General features: G+C 36.2%; 1 protein-coding gene and 1 long non-coding RNA gene across 3 annotated transcripts in view; one reads left to right on the top strand and one right to left on the bottom strand.

Moving 5' to 3' along the window:
- LOC141513095 (uncharacterized) overlaps positions 1 to 20,875 on the bottom strand; it is a 65,553-nt gene extending 44,678 nt beyond the window's left edge. Inside the window, exon 1 of the long non-coding RNA XR_012475703.1 lies at positions 20,784 to 20,875. This is a non-coding gene — a long non-coding RNA (uncharacterized LOC141513095). The remainder of the gene's footprint in view (positions 1 to 20,783) is intronic.
- Positions 1 to 25,576, top strand: part of HHAT (hedgehog acyltransferase) — a 505,442-nt gene that overhangs the window by 164,732 nt on the left and 315,134 nt on the right. The window lies entirely within an intron of this gene.

Consider the following 25,576-nt stretch of genomic DNA (forward strand, 5'->3'; position numbering starts at 1 on the left):
CTCTGTGGTATATTATAAAGTTGTGGAGATAGGTGAGAAAACTCTTTAAAAAGAAAAAGAAGTGCTTATAAATTCAATGGAGTCTTATAAAATAGAAATTTCCCTGTGGTATCAGATATTATCTTGTCATTCCACATAGTTGATGAAACATTATTATAATGTTTTGTGCTTATGTATGGAAAAATGTAGTTAAAAAATTTCCCATCACCTCACTCTTATACCTCTACAGAGAAAAAGGCTCTTTGGGGTTTATGATAGAAATAATTTTTTGCAGCATTGATCACTGTAATCTCGAATGCATAGTCTCCCTGGAGTTTTGTTTTGTTTTATTGGTAGAGAGTGTCACTATCAGATTACTCCATAGGTTGGGCTTAGGCTGTAGACTGCATCCTCTTTGTATTTGTGTCTCCATGAATTGGGCAGCAGTTTAAGCAAAGAAAAGAGCACCAGACCTAGAGTCAGGAAGATTCATCTTTTTGAGTTCGAATCTGACCTCAGTCACTAGCTATGTGGCCCTGGGTAAGTCTCTTTATCCAGTTTGCCTCATTTTCCTCAACTACAAAATGAAGTGGCAAAGGAAATAGAAAAACCCCTCTAGCATTTTTGCCAAGAAGACTCCAAAAGGGGACCCTAAAGAATCAGACATGATGAAAAATGACTGAACAACCACATAGATAAGCATAGAATTTGTCACAGCATGTTTAATAAGTACTTCATTCATTCATTCATTCATTCATTCATTCATTCATGATCAATGTAGAACTTAGTTTTCCACTAAATCCATTGATTTTCCAAACTTGCCCGTTTCCATTGAGGGCACTATTGTCCTTCCAGTCACCCAGTACTGAAACCTCATGGTTATTTCTTGATCCTTCCCACTTTCCAAACATACCCAGATCCAATCAGTTTTCACATCTTATTAATTCTATCTCCCAGCATTTCTGTCACATCTCTCTCTCTTTCCACTCACATTCCTCTACCTAGGTTCAAGTCCTTGCCACTTCTAGCATGAACTAGCTTATCTTATGCCTCTCTTGCATTTCTACCCTCTCCAACCCATCCTTCATGCAGCTGTCAAATTGATATTCCTTAGTCAGATTTGACTGTATCATTTGCCTCCTTTAAAATCTCCAGTAGTTACCTATTATAACTAGGACAAAATGCAAACTCTGTCATCTGATATTTAAACTCTCAGCATTCTGCACCTGCCCTCTACTTTTCTAGTCTCATTTCATATTGCCCCCTTTCATGCATTCTTTGTGCATGCATTCTGTTTTTATCTCCATGCCTTTACCTAAGTGGTTTTGCATGTCTGAAATTCCCTCCTCTTCATTTCCATCTCTTAGAAGCTTTAAATTTTTGCAAAACATATTTTGAAGATGGGATCATTTACATGTGAATTTCTTGATCCCCTTCTGGTTTTTAAGAATTATCTTCTAGAAATTAGTTTTTATAATTTTATATATTTTATATTTAGTCAGTCCGTCAATTAGCAATTATTTGGTATTAAATGTTGTGCTTAGCACTGCATATAAAAGAAAGTCAGCCAGAACCAATAGAATATTGTTCACTGTAACAGCAACATGGGGGTGATGATCAACCTTAATGACTTGTTCATTCCATCAATATAATAAACAGGCATAATTTTAGAGCACCTGCGATGGGGGGAATACCATCTGTGTCCAGATGGCAAACTGTGGAGTTTAAACAAAGACCAAAGTCTATTGCCTTCAATTTTTTAAAAAGTATCTTAATGTACTATATAATTTTGCTATCTCTAATATTTTTATTTTCTCCTTAAGTTTATGATTTCTCTCTCAACACATTCAATTTCAATCAATGTTTTGCATGGAAACAATGTAAAGAATATCAGATTGCCTTCTGTGGGGGTGGGGTGGGGAAGGGAAGGGAGGGTGGGGGCAAAATTTTAAAATTTAAAACCGTACAAAAATGATAGGTAGAAACTACTATTGTATATATTGGAAAACAAATAAAATATTAATTAAAAAATAAATGAAAGGCAACCTCCCTCCAAAAAACTCAAAACCAATCACTGCTGTTAAGGAGCTCAGAGAATTAAGGGAAATTTACTTATCTGAGTATACATTATAGCCTCCCCAATAGAATGTAAGCTCAGTAAGGGCACAAAACTTTTTTGTTATTATTTTTGTTATTATATCATTATTGCTAACATCTGACAGAGGATCATCTAAGTGCTTTACAATAATAATAATGTTTGTACTTCATTCTCAAAGAAGACCATGACATCAGGGAGGTGATGCCATGACAAGCACATGAATTGGATTTGAGTAGGGTGGGGGGGGGGGAGGCTGTGCCTAAGTCACCAGCCTCACTTTCTTCTCCAGAGTCATCTGGATCCAGTGACCAGATATGAATCAGGATGACTGGAGATGGTCCTGGGTGGGAGGCAATCAGGGTTAAGTTACCTAGGTTGGTAACTTAGTGTGGCATCCCCTCACTCAAATCCAATTCATGTGCTTGTCATGGCATCACCTCCCTGTGGTGTTTTATAAACATTTGTCAAATTGAAATTAACTGAACCAAATTGAATCGAATCGGGGATGTCTCATATCCTAAAGGGATAATATAGTAGACAATTCCTTTGTATGGAGTTTGAAAGACTTGAATTTAAACCTTGCCTCAGACTGCCTCAATTTCCTAAACTGTAAAGTGAGAATAATAATAGCACCTGCTTCCAGGGTTGTTGTGAGGAATAAATTAAATATTTGTAAAGTGCTTACCAGAGTGCCTGTACTATAATAGGTACTTAATTCTTGCTTTCTTCCATTCTAACCTCTTAGCTTTCTTTAGCAACACATTTTGATCCTTGTCATCATCAGTTTATGTAAATATCTTTTGAATTTATTCATAATTAAATCTGGCTAAATTCTTGGATAGAATAAATTCCATATAGTCCCTAGTCACTTATGATAAAAAAATTCATTTCCTTTGCCCTAACTCAGCTTGTTCATGAGTATTTCTTTGTTTTGGCTGAAAAGATGAAGAATATTCACCAAGGTCATTTTTTTAAAAACTAGAAATTGCAACCCCCTTGACAGCATTGTTTGGAGAAACTTGTACAAAGATTACTGGCTCTGCCATTTAATGCTGTGTCATTGTGTATATAATTTCCTCTTCTGTGCATCTTGGTTTTCTTATATCTAAAATGAATAATTTAATCTAGAGAATCTATGAGATCCAACTCCACAACCCATGTAAGAGTATACAGGCTGAAAACTTAACTTTCTAATGAAATTTTTGACACAGGAAGGCAGCAACATTGTGGTTCTCATTTTAAAGATGGAAGACATACAAATCTTCAGATTTCTAAATTTACTTTGGGATCTGTGAACTTTAAATATATATTTATATAGCTATATCTATATCTATATATCTATATCTCTCTATATATATTAGTGTTTTCATTGTAATTGATTTCTTGTGTTTTTTTAATGCCTCAAAGCACATTATTCTGAGAAGGGATCCAAAGGTTTCATCTGACTTTCAGAATCATCCATGACATGATAAAAAAAAAAAAATAGTGGAATGCAGTAATGGAATACTGCAGCTGAAAAGAACCTTAACACTCACCTGGTCCTCCTTTATCAGACAAGATGACAAAGGACCAAACACAGTACCCAGCCCAGTAGCTCAGTCTGGCCTCTTGGTTTCTTGTACTTTCTTGAGTGACCTTTCCAGATGTGGCTGGTTTTCTTGTTACATGAAGCATTTCACCTCATGGAGTTCATTAGTTCAGGATACTCACTAATTCCCCCCACCCCGCCCAAGTACCTTCAGTTGGATAATTATTTATGCCACAGAGATGGAGAGAAAATCTGTCATCTCCATGATTGGAATTTTATCCAACCTGATCAGCACCACTGCTTAGCAAGGAATTGCTTTTCTCCCCAAATTTCTTTGAAATGTCATTTCATTTTTAAATTGTTGCATGAGAAGTGAGTTAAGATCCACACAGAAAGGTATGAACAGGAAGGTAAAGCAATGATGAAATTACTTTAGAGAGAGAGAGAAGGACAAGATGACCTGCAGAAGGGATGACATTTTCTCCTGCACCACTCTAACACATTAAAGGATGAACCAAAATGGTCTTACCCTTTATCAAGGCAAACTTTCCTCTTATTCCCTCTTCTCTTAACCTTATAAATAACTTTGACTACACTGCCTTCCTTTCCTGTGTCTCCTTACATTAAACCCCTAAATCCAGAGCTCTACAGAGAGAGTGATGACAGTGTATTGAATGACCAGGATTTAGTAATTGCGCTATTGAGGGGGGTGGTTTAACTCTCCTTGCATTCTTTGGCAGATAAGGAAATTGAGACTAAGAGAAGTGTAAAATAATTTGACCCCAGTCACAGAGCAAGTAGGTGTTAGATGTAGGATTCAAACAAAGATGTTCAGGTCAGGGTTCTTTTCCCTGACTCTTTTGTCTCACTTCATTAATTTATTCATAGAAGGAAAAAATAGGATGGAGGAAAGAATTTTCAAAAGACATTCAAAGATTACTTAAAAGTTATCTTGTGGGGGCAGCTTAGAGCACTGACCCTGGAGTCAGGAGGACCTGAGTTCAAATTTGACCTCAGATACTTAATAATCACCTAGCTGTGTGACTTTGAGCAAGTCATTTAATCCCATTGCCTTGCAAAAAAAAAAGTTACCCTGCTAGGTTTGACTTTTAATTGATACTAGTAATCAAAATTTCAGTTTTCCTTTTTTCAAAAAAATTTAGTAATTTTTCCCCAATTACATATAAAATGGTTTTTAATATTCATTTTTAAAACTTTGAGATCCAAATTCTTCCCCTTCAGCTTCCCTTTTTTTTTGAAGAGAAGGATCCTTATGCATTTGAGCAATACATTGATTGATGGCAGCCACCTGTCAGATAGCTTTGACAGGAAAAAGAGACTTAAAGGAAAGAAGAGTCATTTCTACCCATGTCGCATATTAACCAGAAAAGCCTAAAAACAAGATCATGGAATAGAAGAAATCCGGCATCAAGTGTCTCATAGCATCATCTCTCAGTTAATGTTTGGGATACAAATAAGACAACTGGAAGACAATTCACAAAAGAAAACTGAAAAGGGTGGGTATCCAGCCTAGGGTATAGCTGACAATGAAAGATGAACAATTATTTGGAACATTCTAGACTCTCCATAAAGAATTTTTTTTGGGGGGGGAAGGCAATGGGATTAAGTAACTTGCCTAAGATCACACAGTTAAGGAATTATTAAATGTCTGAGGCTGGATTTGTGTCTGAGTTCAGATTTGAACTCAGGTTCTCCTGACTCCAGTGCTGGTGCTGTATCCACTGCAACCACCTAGTTGCCCCTTATAAAGAAGACTTTGAGAGGACTTTGTTGCTCTATCTTCTAGCTTTCCAATCAGAGGGGAGAGGCAGTGGAGGGGACTGAGAAGTTGTTGAGTCTCCAAGTTGAGTTGATCTGCATGATGATGAGTTGGGGTTATCTTAGGGGAATGATGTTCGTGGAGTCAGAACTTAGCAGAACAGCTGATGGAAAATGAAGAGTGAGTGCACATATGTGTGTTTCTATCAGCTTAGTATTTCTTTGGCCTTATAAAAACCTGAAAAACTGTAGATTTTCTGCTTTTTTCCATGCACATATTTTAATTTTGGGTGAGACCTGTTTTAAGTGTTCTTTGCCAGAGCCAATAAAGATGATACTATGTGGCTGAGTTTTCACATAAGACATCCTGTCTTATTTGATTTCTAGCTATAAAAATGAAGTGCAGAGTGGTAGTTTGGTTGTCTCTGTTATCTCATGCAACCTGCCCTCTGCATTTCCTGAATGATTAGGTTCTCTGGTGTTTTACTCCACCTCAGGGGAATAACGGGCAGGATCCCATCTCCTTTCTTTCAGCTAGGCGATGAGTATCAGGCCATAGATATAGTTTTCCTCTCCAAAGAATAAAATAAAAAAGAGATAAGTTTGATAGTCCTAGAACCTCTACCTTTAGTGGTGTCTTAATTGGTCTTCCTGTCTCTCCAACTCAAGTTGTACTCCTCCCAAGTCAATTCATCCTTTAAACAGGGATCTGGTCACATTACTCTCCTATTCAATACACTCTGGTCACTTCCTGTTGCTTCTAGGATAAAATACAAGCTATTCTGTTTGACTTTGAAATCATTCATAAAGTCATAAGCTCCCTTCCTTACTTCACTGCACTCTGTGGTCCAGACAAACTTACCCTTTCTGTCCCTCACACACAGGGTTCTGTCTCTGCTCCTTTGCATCTGTTGCTCTTGGCATCTAGTGGTAGAAGACCCTGTTCCAGCCAGAAGAGCATCATTTGTCTGTTGAAGCAGAAGACCACTTTGAGGAATTTAGCTTTTGGAGTGGAGCTGCAAAGAGAACAGGTCCAGAGAGCCCAGCTGAGCAGAGACATTGTGCTCAGGGATAGCAGCATGAAGATACCACACGAAGCCCTGAAGTGCAAGAGATATGAGTAGCCTTGTTCACCTGTGTCCCCTTGGTTTCCCCTTTGCTCCTTTGTCTTACCAGTGACACTTTGGGTGTATGGCAGGTTCCAGGAAGACTAGCACCTCTGATGTGAGTGTTTACCATGTGTTTTCAGGGATATTCATCCACCTTTGGTGTCCACCTTTCATCCAACTCTAGCCTTTGGCTCCAAGAAGTTGTAGCATCTGTAGCAGTCACACCCTGGTAAAATTATCTTCTCAGACAGGTCAGGTTGAGGGAAACCCACAGGCCTCAAATCCACTGATGAGTTAGGGAGATATCTACCCCAAGCATGGGAATACCCTCTTGGAATGGACAGATGAGAACTTTGTTCCAGTGACCATGAAGACAGCTGAAGCAGGCATGGTGGATCTCTGAGAACTTGGTCAGACATCAAAGATGCCAAGGTTATCCACTGTATCCTGAGCCATTGCCAGTCATTTTGACTTTGGTTCTGCCAAGGCAATGGGGTTAAGTGACTTGCCTAAGGTCACATAGCTGGATAAGTATTATGTGTCTGAGATTGGATTTAAACTCAGGTCCTCCTGACTCCAGGACCAGTGCTCTATGCACTATGCTACCTAGCTGCCCCTAGTGTGCTTTAATCTGCATTCTGACTCCATTTTTAAAGTTTTTATTTATTTGTTTGTTCATTCATTCATTCATTCATTCATTCATTTATTTATGGCAGTTGGGTTAAATGACTTACCCAAGGTCACAGAACTAGGCAATTATTAAATGTCTGAGGTCAGATCTGAACTCAGGTCCTCCTGACTCCAAGACCAGTGTTTATTTGCTTTTTGCAAGGCAATGGGGGGTTAAGTGACTTGCCCACTCTAAAAGAGTGAAGCTGCTGACTTTGAGGAATTGAGTTGAGGAAAATGAGGGAAACAAGATTAAGTGACTTGACCAGGGTCATATAGATAGTTGAATCCACTAACTGACTATTAAAGTTTAGTGCTCTGGTGGAGGTTTGTAAATCATAGTTTTAGGGATTAAGATCCACAAAATGTATTGAGCCTTGGGATAGTCACTTCTTGGAGGATCAACTTGCCAGTGGGAATTTGAGGAAGAGCATGATAAGAGGGACTCAGCAAAGATAATCCCCCTCTAGGGACAGTTTCATATTCATGGAAGGCCTTAGTTCCTCTGTGGAGGATACTCTAGAGTACTGGACTGATCATGCAGCAGTTTGGACTCTCTCATTGAGTCCTGCCTAGATTATTTTCTACATTAGATATACAGATTTCATTCTGGTTGTTTTAGGTTATGCTCAGAATGAACACTGTGAGATATGAAGATCAAGTGTCCCATCAAATGATGTTTCCTGTTGTGGATATAAAATGTCAGATCTTTCATTTTCTTCTTCACTGTGAGAGCTATATTTCCATTTAGTTAGTTTCCTTGGTTGTTCTTCTTAATTAATTTATTATTTTTAAATTTGTTATTGATGCTTTTTGTTTAAATTAAGCCAGTCTTTTCTGGATATGCTTCCTGCCTCTTCTCTACCCTGGTGAACCTTCCCTTATAATAAAGAAAAAAAAGGATATTCTACTTTAATTTGTGGTTCAGTTATTCTAACAGTCTGCCAACTCATTAGTTGATGGTTGACTTTTTATATTTGAAATACATGGAATTAAATTAATGACTATAGTTGGATTGAAAGGAATAATTTTTAACTCCTTCTATGGCCTAATATGCCCTCTGACATTATGGCATTGGAAACAGACTTCACATAATCGAGGGATATTTTGCAGTTTTCTTTTTATCATAGATTTATTTGGTGAGTTGCCCAAGCCAAGCATTCAGTTTCCTCTGGGCTACCCAAGGAAAAGAACTTTCCATACCTACATATACATTCCTTAAGTAGCAGACAGACATAGCACATCACTGAAGCTATGTATGAGGTTTGTTTCCTCCTAAATATCCAGGTTCTGCCTATGTATGGTTTGTCTTTTGCCTCAGTGTTCCCAGGGTTCAGATTTTGGCTGGGGTTAGGACCCTCCCTACTGACTTGCTAGCTACCTGCCAGTACATGTGTTGCTGTCTAGCTGCCAGGATTTGGGCTACACTGTGGTAAAAGTCTCCCACTGGCTTTCCTGCTCTCCTGCCTAGCTGGGCATTACTTCCCCTTTCCCCCTGAAACAGACTGTCACTGAAGATCTCCATGATGTCTACAATTGGATCTTTTTTGTTTTATTGGATGTGTAGCTTTAACATCTGTGTAGAGGCTTCATTTGATGTTGTTCAGGGAAAAGCTCTGGGAGCCTGCTAGTTTTTCATTAACATCTTAATTCTGCCCTGGAAATCTCTCCATAATACTTGTTTATTCATTGATCTTTTCTCTCTTGAAAAATCCAACTACTCCTATGTACCCTTGGTCAACTTACTTTATTTTTGTTAGTATTCATTTTCATTTTCTGGGAAATAAGATTATTGGACCAAATTTCCCCTGAATTTCCTTCTCATCTTCATCTGATATTCCAGAACTCTATGACTCCAAGACACATTCTGCTATGATACCAATTTCTGCATGGTGGTTAGCTGATGTGGTAGATACAGCTCTAGACCTAGACTCAGGAAGGCATGAGGTCAAATCCTTAGCTCTTTGACTCTAAGCACATCACTTAATCTGAATGAAGTGACTTAGTTTCTTTGACTGAATTAAGATGTTCAATTTCTTTGACTCATTTCCTCAATTATTCTGTAATAATAAGAGTATCAACCTCAACAGATTGTTTTGATGTTCAAATGAGTTATTTGTAAAGTATTTATCAAAGTGATAGGGGCTTAATAAATTCTTGTTCCCTTTCTAATGGATTAAAAATCTCTCCAAGCTTTGTGTTACATATATACCTTGTATTGATTCCATATTCTGTCCCAGAGCCACATCTGTAGCTGATTTTACTATATGTGTTTATCTGTTCTATTGCCTTTCAATCTTTGTCTCACTCAATATTGACATTCTCCAAAACCATTTTTGTACCTCAATTTAGGAAAAACAACTCTGCTTACTACTCAGAGACTTATAATAGACTTCCTTGGGTAGGAAGGAACTGAAGAATATAAGTCCTCATTGCCTCATCTATTTTGTCTCTTGCTGCCAGGCAATAGTTGCATTTATGACTGAGTACAATTGGGAATTGTCCTGGACACAGATGAAAATCATCTGACTTTTCTGAAATTTTGATCACCACTGTCACTCTGGCTTCTTGTCCCTTGGTATATAATGACAGCCAGAGCAATGTACCATGTTGGGGCAATTCTACCTGTCTGTACTCTTTTCTTTGCACATCTATTCCTGGCTATTAGTGGGCAGCTTGTCAAAATATTGTGTCTTCCCACAATTTCAATGAGATTGAAATGTCCTATAAGGATTATAGAGTAAGAAATACATGTTCTTTCATGTTATTTAATTACTATCATTATCACATATTGAAGATCTTCCCCTAAGTCAGACCAAGGAGAATGCCACAAATTTGAAGGAATAAAAGAGATTCAGTTCAGAATCTAGTATGACAATTATGTTTGACAGCTATATATCTCTGAGGAGGGAGATTTCTCATAGAGGAAAGGTCTGAAACAAGATTTCTTATTTTTCTTTGAAAAGAAAAAGCTATAGGGAATGAAATTTTGTCTCCTTGGATTAGGTAAGGAAAGAGACTAACTAAACTAAGTCAGGAAGCATTAATGAAGCTCCTATTGTGTGTTAAGAACTAAGTGTTGAGAATACAAAGAATAGCAAAAATTCTCTCTTAAGGAGGCCACAATCTAATCATGAAAACTATTATGAAACATAAAAACAATTGTGTGCAAACAAGCTAATCCAAGATATATTACAGAAGGAAGGTATTGGCTTTAGTGGGGTAGGAGAGATTTCAATTGAACTTAAAGGGCCCAAGAAGCCAAAAGGCAGAGAAGAGGAGGGGACATCCAATACAAGTGCCTGAAGTTGAAAAGTGGAGTATCTTGTATGAGGAACATAAAGGAGACCAATGTCATTGGAAGGCAGAGTATCTAGTGGAGGGTGACGGGGGGAGAAGTGAATAAAGTATAACAAGTTTGGAAAGGTCAAAGGAGGACCAAGTTATAAAGAACTTTGAGGTTCAAATAGTATTTTATATTTGATCTGGGAGGTGAAAGGCCTGCCATCTATCCACCTAGACCATTGGAGTTTATTGAATGGTGGGGTTGTTGGGGGGGGGGGGGCGGGAGTTATCAGACCTCTACTTTGAGAGTGTTGATTTGACGGTTGGGTAGAGGATGGACAAGAATGGGGAGATAATTGAAGTAGTGAGGCCAACTAGTATTGTTGAGATTGTCAGTAGTGTTCAATCTTCATCATCCAATTTTGAGGTTTTCTTGGCAAAGATACTAGAGTGATGTGCCATTTCTTTCTCCAGTTCATTTTACACTTGAGGAATTGAAGCAGAAAGGGTTAAGTGATTTGCCCAGGGTCACATAGCTGGTGAGTATCTGAGACGAGATTTGGACTTGGGGAGATGAGTTTTCTTGACTTTAGACTATTGAAGTAGTATCAGAATAAGGTGCTGAAGGTCTAAAACAGAGGTAATGTCAGTGTAAGAGAGAGGAAATGGTGGTCAAAGGGAGGACAGTGATTTGATTTATCTGACATATGCTTCTTCTGTCTCTTCTCTCTTCCTCAGGTTACCTTGGGTGTCTTAAGTAGGGTGACTGTCTTCCCTATATGTGGTAGTTGGTTGGCAATTGATGGGTTTGTCTGCTTCCTTCTCTATAAGAGTTGATTCTTTGGCTCTCTCTCTCTCTCTCTCTCTCTCTCTCTCTCTCTCTCTCTCTCTCTCTCTCTTCCCTGCCTCCTTCTCTTCCTTTCTTCTTTCCCCTTCCCTCCCTTCCTTCCTCTCTTCCTTCTTTCTTTCTTCCTTCCTTTCTTCCTCCCCTCCCCCTCCCCTTCCCCTCCCCTCCCTCCCTCTACTTTTCCCCTCCCCCTTCCCCAGTCCTTTCCTTCTCCTTCCCTTCCCTTTCCTACCCTCCCTCTCTCCTTTCCCAAAATCTGGTGACTCTTAGAACGAGCATCTGGAGATGAGATTTAGAACCAGAAAGCAACCAAGAAATTATCCAATTGCCTCATTTTGGCAATGATGAAACTGAGACCCCAAAAGGGTAAGTGATTTGCCCAAAGTCACACGGACAATAGAGACAGAATTTGAATACAGACTCCTTGACCCTAAGTTCAGCACCTTTTCTGTTGTATCATGGTTCCCTGATCCATCTGATATATGTATGTATCTATGTATGTGTATACACACTCATATCTGAGTATACATAAATATACTGTGATGGGATAACTTGGTGGATGGCCTATCTAACTACGTATTCTAATCTAAGTATCCTTACAACTGCAGAAATACAACACAAATAAGTAGCCCATTTATAGACCACAAGGTTCATTTCTTGACCTTTATCCTGTCTATGAAATTCTCCACTTCCTTGTATTTCTTTGTCTGCATTCCCCATTTCTTGTTAGAATTCTTGTTCTCATAAAGCATACAACATTCTCCATTTGCTCAGAACATATAAAACTGTTGAGTCTTCCTTCTAGGAATGACTCTAAGCTTCTGATAGGGACTGATAACAGACATCTGGCTAATTTCTAATGGTTTCAAAGGGCAGTATTTTGCTGATTTATTGCTTATTCCTTGGTCAGGCAGTATATAAATGTAACTGGTCTTGTACAAGTAGTCATATGGAGATCTTCAAGAGATATAGATTCTCCAAATTATTGGACAAGCATGCCCAAGGAAATGAACTTAGTGTTTGAAATTCAGTTGTTGGAAAAGAAAATGCAATTGTATTTCTGGGAAATGTTGCTAGTGGTAGTGTTTGGAATGATTTTTTTAAAATTAATTAAAAATATATATTAGAGGCATTGTCAAGGTGCCAGCATCACTATGATTTGTTGGTGAGTTAGTGGAGGTTGGGATAAGTCACTTCCTTTAGTCTAATCAGAGATCTTCAGATGGTACTGGAGAGCCTTTAGAGCATCTTAGGAGAATTCTGAGGGGATTGTGGAGACTAGAATTACATATTTCCCAATAACACTTGCATTGTTCAACTGTAATCCCATTTTGGCACTACTAACTTTGGAATGTTGAATATGCTTATAACTTCTCTGATCCTTTATTTCCTTATTTGGAAAATGGGGATAATAATAAATGCAGTGCCTATCTTGTAGGTTAGTTTTATGGAGACTTAAAGTGTTATAGAACTGAGAATGCCTGAATTCTAGGCTAATTCAAGAGTATATTTAGATACTTCCTCATTTAGAAATAAAAATTCAAAATGTTTTTCAGCCAATTAAATTCAGAACCCCTACCCCATTCCATCAAGTATTGGCTTGGATCAAATAAAATATATTTAATAAACTGAAAAACCATTCTTTCTGATAAGTAGTTATTTATATCTCTAGCCATCAAAACTCTTAATATCCTAGGAAAATAAATATGAAAGTTCTGAATTTTTGATTTACAACCAATGAATTAAAGATGGAAAAGTCTAGTCGAGTCAAACCTACAATTCTACAAGTCTATTTTATTAAGAACCTGTTATACTTCAGACACTGTGCTACTAAAATTATAAGGAAAGGCCAAAAAAACAAACAAACCCCAAAGCCTCAAGGAACTCACATTCTGATGGGGGTGGGGGGAAATGACAATATCCAGCAGCTATTTATCAACAAGATATAAGCAGAATAGATTCTAACTCACCTAGCTAGAATTTGGGGGAAGACTTCTTGTATATAGTAGAATTTTATTTGGAATTTGATGAAAGCCAGGGAAGACAGGAGGCAAAAATCAGCAAGAGAATTCGAGACAATGCAACAGCTATTGAAAATACCTAGTGTCAGGTCTGTGTCCCAGAGAGATCATAAAAAAGGAAAAATGACCCACATGTACAAAAATATTTGTAGCAACTCCTTATGTGGTAGCAAAGAATTGGAAACTTAGGGAATGCTCATCAATTGGGGAATGACTTAACAAGTTATGGTTTAGAAATGTTGTGGAATATTATTGTTCCATAAGAAATGAGGAGCAGGCAGATTTCAAAAGACCTGGAAAGACGTATATGAACTGATGCTGAGTAAAGCGAGCAGAACCAATAGAACAGTGTACAATATTGTGTGATGATCAACTATCCTAGACTTTAACTATTCTCAGCAATACAGTGATCAAAGATAGTTTTAAAAAATCTATGATGGAAAATGACATTCAAATCCAGAGAAAGAACTATGGAATCTGAATTCAGATAAAAGCATACTATTTCCACTTTTTAAAATTTGTCTTTTGCTTTTTTTCTTCTAATGATTTTTCCCTTTTTGTTCTGATTTTTCTTATATAGCATGACTAAAATGGAAGTATGTGTAACACACCTGTACATGTATAACCCATTTCAGGTCACTTGTTATCCTAGGGTAGAGGGAGGAGAAAGATGGGAGGGGGAAAACTTTACAAAAGTAAATGTCAAAAATTATCTTTATATATCATTGAAAAATAAATAAAAACCAAAAAAAGATAAAGGTCATATTATAAAGATAAAAAAGAAAATACCTAGTGTTCAGAGATCTAGTATCTTATATGAGTAACAGTAAGGAAGTCAGTGCCAGATAAATAATTATGTTATTTTAGCTATGAGAAAGATCATAGAGTCACCTTAAACCATCAATGTGAATACAGATTGCTTTTCTTCACTTCTGAAAATAGAATACCATACTATTCCATTAATTTATAATACTAAATAAAATCCCTTTGCAATATTTGAAAGATAAAGATTACAGTGATTTCATAAAGAAGATTCCCTCCATTTTCCTTTTTCTCTCTGACTACTCCTGTTTCTTTCCTGTTATACCAGGAAACCAATCTTTTCCATGTCACACTAATTCTTGTTCTTACTTTTCTCTCTCAAGACTCGTCCCTCATAACATTCTCTTTGTTTCTTTATAAGATAACATTTACCAGTATTTTCAAGAAAGTTTTCCCTTGTCCTCTTTCTCTCTCTGTTTTATCCACAGTTTTTCTCAAGCCATATCCATTAATTCTCTATTTTTCAAAAAGTTTCAGTTCCAAATGCCAAATCCTAAACATTTAATTGACTCATAAAACTATAGTATCTATAGCTATAACTTCGGTAGCAGAGGTCTTTGAAATAGGGACTATAATTCTAATTAGAAGATATCCACAATGTAGTGGATGGTTCTCTTAATTAGCAAGAAAAATTATGGCAGTTAAACTCTCAGTATAGTGTTTATCTTGGACGAGATATCATTCTTATCCATTATGACTAAACTGTATCATTACATTTCCTTTTGTTGCTCTTGACTGTTAGACCTAAGTTTTCTAGAATATGTGAGTCAGTTTGCCTTTTCTATTAAATAGTTGTTTTATTTTGTTTTTAGAAAAAAAGGTGGAATTTATAGTGGGTAGTTATGAGTGATGTTCTCTGAATTTTGTGCTTTGATATTGGGCTACAGGTTTTCAGGAGTGTTGTTAATATTTTCTGCCAAATGTTTACATTGAGTTGAACATAAACTCTTGGAAGTAAGAGATTGTTTCATTTTTATCATGAGAGCCCCAATATCTAGCATATTGGCTGGCACTTAATAAGTGTTAGTTGATTGGTCCTACTCATTTTAGAATGTCCACATTACAGTGCATAATGTGGAATTGAAGTTCAGGAAAGAGACTAGGGATTGATATATTGATGATATCTTGAATCTATATGATCTCAATGTGATAGGGGACAGAGAAAAAAGACAAGGAGAAATTCCTGGGGGATACCCACAGATATGAAGATATATGAAGGCATTTGTTGAAGATCAAGAAAAAGAGTTTGAGAAGGAATAGTCAGGCTGGAGGGTCTAATGAAAACTCGGAATGTAGAACTAGGAGAAGGAGTCAACAGCATCAAATGCAACAGAGGGCTCAAGAAGGAAAATAGTTCAGAAAAGGCAAACAGACTTGGTAAAAAGAGATCACTTGTCACATTGGAGATGGTAGTTTCAATTGAATAATGAAGTCAGATTCCAGAGTGTTTCAGAGAGAAAAGAAAGGAAGTAGAGGCATTGAATGTAGACAGTTTTATTCAACCTTCAAATGATAGATTTTGCTGAGAAAGGGAGAAGAGTTACAAGATAACAGCTTGCAGAAATGTTGAAATCTAGTGAGGGTTTATTAAGAATGGGGGAAATAATCATGTTTTTGGACTGATGATAGCAGCAACTGGATATGAAGGAATTGAAGCTTAGAGAAGGGTTGGTAGGAGATTACAGTCTTCTGGAAAAGAAAAGAAGTGATGATATGAATTCCTTTTAAGGTTAGAAAGGAGGTAATGATATGAAGAATTCCTGTTAAAGTTAGTTTCAAACTATTGTGAAGCTTAAGGTTCTAGCCTAAGATACTGTAGAATGTTGCTACAACTTAAATGTTCAGATTGTTACTTGTAGGAGTTTTGGCACCATAATTCACCATCCAGAACATGAACCCTGTGTTAATGCAAAATATTTAATGGGTCCAAAGGCTCAACAATCTCATCTTGCTTATTTAATACAATATTCCTTAATGTTTTAGTAACAATTAGTTTAAAATCATAATGCACTAAAAATGCTGCTGTATTAAGAAATGGTTACCAAGAGGAAATGAATCCAGCTCCATTGGTAGTAGGGAGATAAATGAAAAAAGTTGTTTCATTGAAAAGCAATTTAAATGAGGTCTTTCTTTACTGGGAGATAATAAAACAAAGAAAATTACAATGTTCTTCCACTTACATCTTTTTTTTTTGGATCTGATTCTTATAATGTTTCACCATTGAGAAATAAATATGTTGTAGCTATCATAATTGGGTTTCAGACATTTAATTGTCAGAGAAGTGGAATTTTTGTTCCCTATTGGTTCAGAGTTACTGGAAAACTGAAGCAGCGCATGTACCCAATTATCTTCCTCAAAAGATCTATTAATATCTCACTCCTTTAGCTAAGGGTGATAGCCTTAAAAATATGTATTGATACCAGTTGTTTCTCCTTGACAGTCATTTTCCTAATGATTTCCCTTCCTCCACCATTGAATCATGCTTTATAATAGGGAAAAATAACTAAGGAAAATAAACCTTTACAGAGATGACATTGAAAGATATGGTCTATTTACTTTGTCCATTGTCTTCTACCTCAGAGTGAAGAGAGTATTGTCATCTGTTCTCTAGCAGTGAGACTGGTCATTGCAATTCATCAAAGTTCTTTTCTTTTAGTGCTTTTTAAATTTGCATGATCATAACCAAGGTATAAAGTTCTGCAAGTCTTCTCATATTTTCTTAAATTCCTCATTCATCATTATTTTAGTTATACTTGTTTGTTATTCATCATTTTATGTCTTTCCATATTTCTCTTAATTCTGCATATTTATTGTTTCCTAAAGGCTGGTTGTATGCCTTTATATATCACAATTTGTTCAACTATTTATTATTATACAGTTAAGTAGTTTCCAATTTCTTCGTTGTGTTCTTCTTCTTTTCTTCTTCCTCCTCCTTTTTCTCCTCATCTTTTTCCTCCTTCTCTGAAAGTACCTTTGGTCAGGACTTTAGCTTTTCCTCCTTAACAATGTGTAAAGTTTTTCCTCTTCTATCATTTGATCCAATTAATACAGTTTCTATTTTTCATTGTCCTTGTGTTCTACTCCTGTCCACATTATGTGATGTGTGAACACAGACAGCCAGGACCAAAATCATCCCCTCTTATACCCCTTGTCTGCCATATGTCATTTCAACTAATTGTTGACGTATCAGGAAATCAACTATCCCTAGGCTATGGACCACCATTCTAAAGAATTCGCTCCTTAAGCTATTTTGGAAAAAAAAAGGGGGGGGTAATTTTTCAAATGGGATAGGAATAATGCATATTTTAGAGCTAGAAGGAAGGACATCTTTTCTCTTGCTCCATGTGACAGGTGAGAAGGCAAAACCCCATTATTGCTTTTTCTTATTTCCTTTTCACCTCTTTTGGATGGGGAATAAATTGGCCAATGATAAACTTCAGGACTTGAAATGTTGTTTCTCTCTTGAGCTGGGAAATCCTTCTTTATATTTGCTTGTCTTGTGCACCATGGCATACCTTCTCATTCCAACTGCTGCCACCTGCTGATTGTCACCTTACAATTAGCAGTTAACATTTATTTAGCACTCTAAGGTTTGCCAAGGGCATTTTATATATTATCTCATTTGATCCAGAGGCTCTTGTCTTGGGAAGAAAGTCTCTTATAATTCTAATAGATCCAGAGCTATTAAAATTCTTCACCTTTTTGTACTATCAGTCCCTTTGACACAGTCTGGGAAAGTCTCTGTTCCTATTTTAAAAAAAATTCTAATCTAAGGAAATGAAAAATTTCAGTTTCAGATTTATGAAAATAATGATTTAAGTTTTAGTTAGTTATCTAACTAAATCTGTTAATCAGTTTAAAAACCTTCATTTCAGAGAAACTCCTTTTTTCCTTCTCTAGGTTGAGCATTCTATTAAAAAAAATTGAACATAATGTGAAATCTCATCTACATCTTGTCCTCTTGAGAGAGTTCTATGAGATTTTTTATAACTTAGTCTGGGTCTCTGTGTCCCCTTTTTCTAACTTGTCTGATCTTAATTGGCTCATTATCTAAATATTCTGTTTGTCCTGCCTGCCAATTTTGCCTATTATCTATGACCTTTCCTGTGCCCACCTATTTTGTCTGCTCCAGTAAAGGTCTATAGCCATAGTCTTTGCTTTCATTCAAGAGTTGATGTCATTGATCTATCATTTGAAATCCTGCCTTCTATTCCCTTTTGAAAATTATAACCATATCATTTGCCCTGTTTCTATGGAATCTATCCTGTTCTCTGCAGCGTTTCAGAGGTCATTGGTATTGGTTCAGAAATCATACAGAGACATTTCTAGTACAAATATTGTCTAAATCACATAATTTGAACATTTTTAGGGTAATTGCTTGCTTTTTCAACTATAATATAGAATTTTAATGTTCAGTCAGCCATTTTGCTAAGATAGTAGATTTGGAGCTAGAAGGGACATTTGAGGTAATTGAGAATAATATGTTAACTATAAAAATGAAGCAACTGCAACAAAGAAATTTTTTCCATGCGAAACATACTTCCATATTAGACATGTTGCAAAAAAAATACATACACACAAAAAGACGCTCTAAAATAAATAAAATATGTTCCATCTGCACTTAGAGTTTAATCTGTTTTCTTGGCTGAGAGTGACTTGCTCAGGGTCACATGGCTAGTAAAGTATCTATAAGTAGGATTTGAGCTCACTTCCTGATTTCTAGACCTATCCAGGATCAACTGCACTACCCAAATTACCCTGCACCACCTACTTCATTCTTTTTGAGCTGAATAATTTTCTTGGATATAGAAAAACAGAATAGGACCTGAGCAATTCCACTTTCCATCTCTCATCCATTATTATAATCACATTCATTCTAAGTAGCACATCTATTCCTTCATTCCTGTATTTGCCCTCAACATAGCTAAAACATCTCCCCTTGCTGCTTTTTGCATTTGCGAAAAGACTCAACTCATTCTGAATTTTCTGACACTTTTCTTGAAAAAATTTTATTTTTGTCTTCAATTAAATTCCCTAATTCCCATCTTCACAAGTGTACTTTTAAAAACTAAGCTTGTTGAAAAGGTCCCTCTGCAAGTATTATAAATTTCTTTATTCCCTTTTCTTTTCTCACTAAGTTCATTATTGATGACATCTTTAGAATTTCAGTCTCCAAAGCTTCCCATGCCCCTTTCTTTTTTTAATGTTTTAGGCCACAGGATCATACTTACTCATATTTACCTTTTTCTTGAACTTTTCAACATCCTAAGCTCACCTTTTAGTCAATGGACCTAGATACTGGTATATTCAGTGCTGTAAAAGATTTCTTCTGGGAAGAGTGGGGATATTTGGTCATCTGAAACCTTGATTGTGGTATCAGGGGTATCCGGATAGACCTGAGGCAGCCTCTTGCCTGGTTTGATTTCCCTTGATCTTTTCTTCAATTGGCTTAAAAAACATTCTCCTAATCTGAATTCTTGAAATTGACTTTCTGCCTCCTCTGCCATTTGCCCCCTCTCTATCCCTCTGCTTCTTTCTCAAAGTAGCCTTATCACTCATTTTCTGCTTCTACTGGATATGGACCCTAAAGACTGTCTTGTTTGAACCAACACTAGAAAGCCATTTCCAGTCCCCATTCTGATCCTGAATGTCTTGAATGAGTCCTGTTAAAATAAGGAATTTGGGTCTTGGGGAACAGCCAAGTTGCAAGCTTAACTAGCTTTCTTCCTGAACCACAAACTGTGGTGTTCACCTATACTCAATCTTCATAGTTTCAGAGTCTTTATGCAGTTAAATAGTGTAATAGCTATAATTTGTTGTTCAGGTAATGTTGTCTGCTCATGGATCCTAATCATCTACTCACAACTTGAAAATGTTTAGATTTTCTTTCTTTAGATTAAATCTTTAGCTTTAAATAGCATCAAAATAGATTCTATTTTTAACTCTCTTCCTTCTTCTTCTGTCTGATTATTTATAAAAGCCTAATAGAGACTGGGTTGAAACCTCTTATTTTACCAGTATTTTTGCTTTGTTGTTATTGTTTAGTCTTTTTTTTCAATCATATCTAATTCTTTGTGGCCCCATTTGGAATTTTCTTGGCAAAGATACTGAAATGGTTTATCATTTCCTTCTCCAGCTCATTTTTACAGATGAGGAAATTGAGGCAAACAGTTTAGATGATTAGCCCAGGGTCACAAAACTGTAATAAGTATTTGAGGCCAGATTTGAATATAGAAAGATGTCTACCTGACTCCAGGCTGGGTGCTCTTTGTACTGTGGAGCCATCCAGGAACTAGTTAATCACAGATTCATAGAATTTAGAGTTGCAGGCATCTAGTAAAACCCATAGTATAAAAAAAGAATTCCCACTATAACATCCCTCACAAAGGGATATCCAGTTTCTGCTTAAAGACCTCCAGTGAGGGGGAAGTCCATTACCACCTGAGGCACTACATTTCACCTTGAGTCACTTCTCATTGTTAGAAAATTTTCCCTGGCATAAAGTTTAAACTTTGATATTTTTCAACTTCTATTTTCTGTTTCTGGTTCTTTTCTCTGGGGTCAAATAACACTAATCCAAGTCCTCTTTCTATCTTCCCCATAAAATCCCATCAAGTACTTGACATCAACTCTTAAGTTTTCTTACCTCTTCTGTTCTCCGGGCTACACATTATCAGTTCTTTCAACCATTTCTCATATGGCATGGACTCCAGGCCCTTTGCTACAAGAGCAGTACCCCTCTGTTCTTCAACTTATCAGTGCCCTTCTAGAATTTTCATCTCTAGAATTCAATTCAACATTCTAGATAGAGTCAGAGCAGTAATACAGCATGACTTTTTCTTCCCTATTCCTGGAAGCTCTGTCTTCCATAATGCAGCCCATGTTGGCATTAGCATTTTTTATCTGCTGTATCTTATTGCTGATTCATATTGAGTTTACAGTTCACTAAATCCCTCAAATCTTGTTACAAGCAAAATGTTTTCTACCTGTGCCTCCAACCACCTGTGCTGATGAAGTTGATCTTTTGTATGCAAGCATAAGACTTTAGGTTTATCTCTATTAAATTTCATTGTATTGAATTGTATTGATATTGTATTGTATTCAGACTAATGTTTTGGCCTGCCAAGGTCTGTTTGCATCTAACTCTTGTCAGAATTCCCTTCCAATTCTGTGTCATCTGAAAACTTGATAATAAGCATGTCATCCATGCCTTTTCCTAAGTCATGGTTAAGAACATAATGTTAAATAATATTGGACCAAGCACGAATCCCTTTATCTTAGACTTTTGCACTTGATATCAAATTGCAGATGACTCTTCAACCAATTGTGAATGCCACTAAGCAACTACAACAAGGACAACAGCAACAAACATTTCTGTAGTGCTTAAGAGTTTATAAAAAGTTTTCTTCACAAATATTATCTCATTTTGTTCTCTTTTTTAGTCTCATTTTACCAATGAGGAAATTTTGAACAGAGTAATTGTGTGACCTCCCCAGGGTCACACAACTAGTAAGTGTTATCTGACTGTATTTGACTCATTTTCCTGACTCTAGGTCTGGTTTTTATTCATTGTGATACCTAGCTGCAATAACTGTAGCATAACCAGCCTATATTTCTCCATTTTTTCATAAGATAGTATGAGATATTATCCCTACATTTATCTTATGTGGGATATTTTATTTGAGTGATAAGTACTTGTCAATAATTATTTAATTCTTAGCCTTTTAAATGAATTAATGAAATATTCTATTTCTGTTTTTTAAGTTTAATTTGGAAAAAATGAATTTTCTTGAAATGAGGGATAACTATAATTTATAGGGTTCAATATCTTTCAATAATAGATATTTCTATTTAATTCATTTTCACCTTATACATAGCTAGAGTGCTAGCCCTTGAGAACTGTATCTTATAGGAGGAAGGAAAAATGTGACTCAACAAATTACTTTCATCAGTATATTTGTATATGAAACAGCATGGAAAGAATTCCAGTCACGTTTGCTTGGAAAGCATTAATGAATACAGAGAACATTGTAGGTAATACATTATTAAAGACATGCATGGAAAAGCTTCCTTGTATACAATTTAAGTGTCAACTCATTTGAATTTCAGGTTGATACCTCTTTTAGATTTAATTAGATATGGACTTTCAATCAGTTTGTTAAATGAATTTTTAACTGTTTAAAAAGTGTAGTATGCTCGTGACAGAGGCTTTTTGTCACTTTCCTTCTCTTTGTCTCTGCCTATATCCAGATCTACTTTCATTCTGGAGATCAGATGTAAGAGTTCATTTTCCAATGAGAGTCTGAATCATAAATGAAGCAATTGCTTATGTGTAGGGCAGTTTAGATTGGTGGGGGAGGATGGTCATTGTTCATAAGGAGCTGAATATATATCACATGAATTTACCACTCAGGAATTTGTCTCAGGGACAATATTGCAACATCTGATGTCCATTGTCTCTCTTATTGTTCTAGCACAAAGCCCACAAAATGATCTTTTTTTTGTGGTGACTGAAGTGCTGGGATTTTTCAAATAGGCAAAGCAAAATCTCATATATATATATATATATATATATATATATATATATGTATATATATATATATATGTGTGTGTGTGTGTGTGTGTGTGTGTGTGTGTATATAATAAATAGTTTGAAAGATGAATTAGAACACTAAAAAGCAGGTCTAATGACAAATCAGATTTGCTTGAGGCTTGTAGCATTACTACCATAATGGCAAGCAGAATATTGTTGAAATTCTTCCTCAACTACTCCATCTCTGTCTAGTCCAATAAATGAACTTATTTGCATATATTGACTCATGTAAAATGGGGATAATAATCTCTCACTTTCCCCAAATTGAGACTTGGAACTGGGGTGGGCAAGCATAGAGTAGGTCATTTCTTCAGACTGTGAAATTCTATGTTAATATGGGTGTTGGGGATGTTTTTTGAAATTTCTTAGAGAACTAATGTTTAATATTTGTGCAATTGAATGAATCAAAATATTGCTTGATTATCCACTTGTGAATTATCCATAGTCATGGATTATCTAGGCTCCATTCTTAATCCCAGACACCATTATACTTTTTTTTTTTTGCAAGGCGAACGGGGTTAAGTGGCTTGCCCAAGGCCACACAGCTAGGTAATTATTAAGTGTCTGAGACTGGATTTGAACCCAGGTACTCCTGACTCCAGGGCCGGTGCTTTATCCACTATGCCACCTAGCCTCCCCTACCATTATACTTTTAAGTATTTCTGATGATGTTTATGTTTGTAGAAATATACTTACCAAAAAATCAACCAGAGCCAAGAGTTGTGATGAAGGGGAGTCTGAAAAAGTAACAGTATATCAAGAGACATATCTAGAGAGGGTAGTGTTTTGCATATAGTAATTGTTTAATAAATGTTTGTTTAAATGGTTTGAATTGAATTGGAGGGAAAAATTATAACTGAGGATTAGTGTTCCTGGTTCCCAATTCCTTCTTTTGTTTCCAGAGAATGAGGTCAGGCTCATATTTACTAAGGAGTTCTTGTTAAGCTCATGATTCCCCTGGGGCATGACAAATTGTAGTTTTGGGTACCACAGTTATTTCTCTCTTAGAAGAGTGGAAATTCCCAGCAGAGCCCATCCTACTGCTAAGTGTCTAGTTCCCTTGACACCATGGTCTTATGTCAAAGTATAACTATGGTTGTTAACAGTTGTTTCCTCTATGGTAAGAAGGCTCTGCCCTTCTAACCTTCTAATAGGTTCCCTTGGGCTATATCCCTTCATCAATATATATATATGCTGCATTTTAGTAGTTTTCTTCTGAGAAATTTCCAGGTTTCAGAGTTCTTTCTACGCCAGTGGATACCCAGTCTTTTGGTAAGAATACAAAAACACAAACTGTTCTACACTTAATGCTAATAGTTAATTATTCCCCTTTCTGCTTTGGCCTTCTCCAGCTTATCCTCTATTGAAGTAGTGAATTGAATTGATACTGGAAAGAATATATTGAGAAAAGCATGATACTTTGGTTTTTTTTTTCTTCCTCAGTTTCCCAAAGAGTGAACTTGAGCCTCAAATACACTTCACATTCCTTGCTAAAACCTTTAAGTCATAACAATATAAATACCATGCCACTAATGGTTGCTTGATGATAATGATTCACAGATCAAAAGCTAGAAAAGATCTTAGAATTTAGAATTGCACAACACCTTCATCTTATTTATAAGGTAACTGAGGCACTTAGGGGTTAACTAACTTGCTCTAGAACACATACCTAGAAAGTAATGTCTCTAACTCCAAATTTAGTTCTCTTGCACTGCTAAGCAGATAATGAAGACCTGAGTTCAAACTGAACCTCAGATACTGACTAACTTTGTGACCCCAGGCAGTTCACTTCACTTCCGTTTTCAGTTTCCTCTTTTGTAAAATGAGGATAAGAGTACCCACCTCCCAGGATTTTAGAAAGTCCTTTTCAAAATGTAGAGTGTTACATATAAATGCATTATTGCTGTTGTTACTGTTATTATTATTATTGTTGTTGTTGTTATTATTATTATTAAACTTAGACCAAGCCTCTAAATTTTTTCCTGGTATGCAAACTATTTTTATATATTATGGGGGAAATTGAGTTCAGGAGGTATGTAACCAATTATATTAATTCTTCATTCAGACTAAAGCCACAATACTGATTTGATGATTAACTCTGTAACCTCAAAGTTACCTTCTTTTTTGGATGTCTTACGTTAAAGAAAAGCAATTAGCATTGTGCTCTGCATTATAAATAAAAATCTGTAGAAATACTACTAATTTGTTTTTATTCCAAAATCCTGTATTGTTTTGTTTGAGAGGGAAAAAGGTCCTAACAGTTAAGAGTTTTCTCATGCCCTCACACATATCTTCCCCATAAAGGTAGTTTGAAGTAATGTCTATAGGGGTTTTAGGAAGGATATTTACAATGTCACTTAATCATGGAGAATCATTTTCCTAAAACCAGTCAGTCCCACTTTGAAAGCTCCCTGTCAAGGGCTTCTTCTTCTTTGCTGATTCCCCTTTCCTATTCAGCTGATCACTGGTGTCTTGAAATAATCAGAGACCTCTTTCCTTTGATCAATATTATAATCTCTTTAGGAAATATGAAAAGAAGCTGCTGCTTTTAGGTGGATCAATCAAGGAGCCTTTCCCTTTGTACTTTGTCTACCCTAATTACTTAAATGGAGAAATCCTTCCTGGACTGATCAGAAAAATAGAGATTAATATATTATTTTAGAATTGATAGCAGAAGTAGCTATTCTTTCAGATTAGTTCAAAATCTTTAGACAAGGGTAATTTTTATTTTTAATTGATTATCTTTAATTTATTTTATTTTTAGAAAGCAATTTTATTGGTATTTTTATTTTGAAATCACCTAATTTTCTCCCAGTACTCCTATCCATTTCCAGAGAGCCATTCTA

Source organism: Macrotis lagotis, chromosome 2 (assembly GCF_037893015.1).
Source record: "Macrotis lagotis isolate mMagLag1 chromosome 2, bilby.v1.9.chrom.fasta, whole genome shotgun sequence".
NCBI classification, from domain to species: domain Eukaryota; kingdom Metazoa; phylum Chordata; class Mammalia; order Peramelemorphia; family Peramelidae; genus Macrotis; species Macrotis lagotis.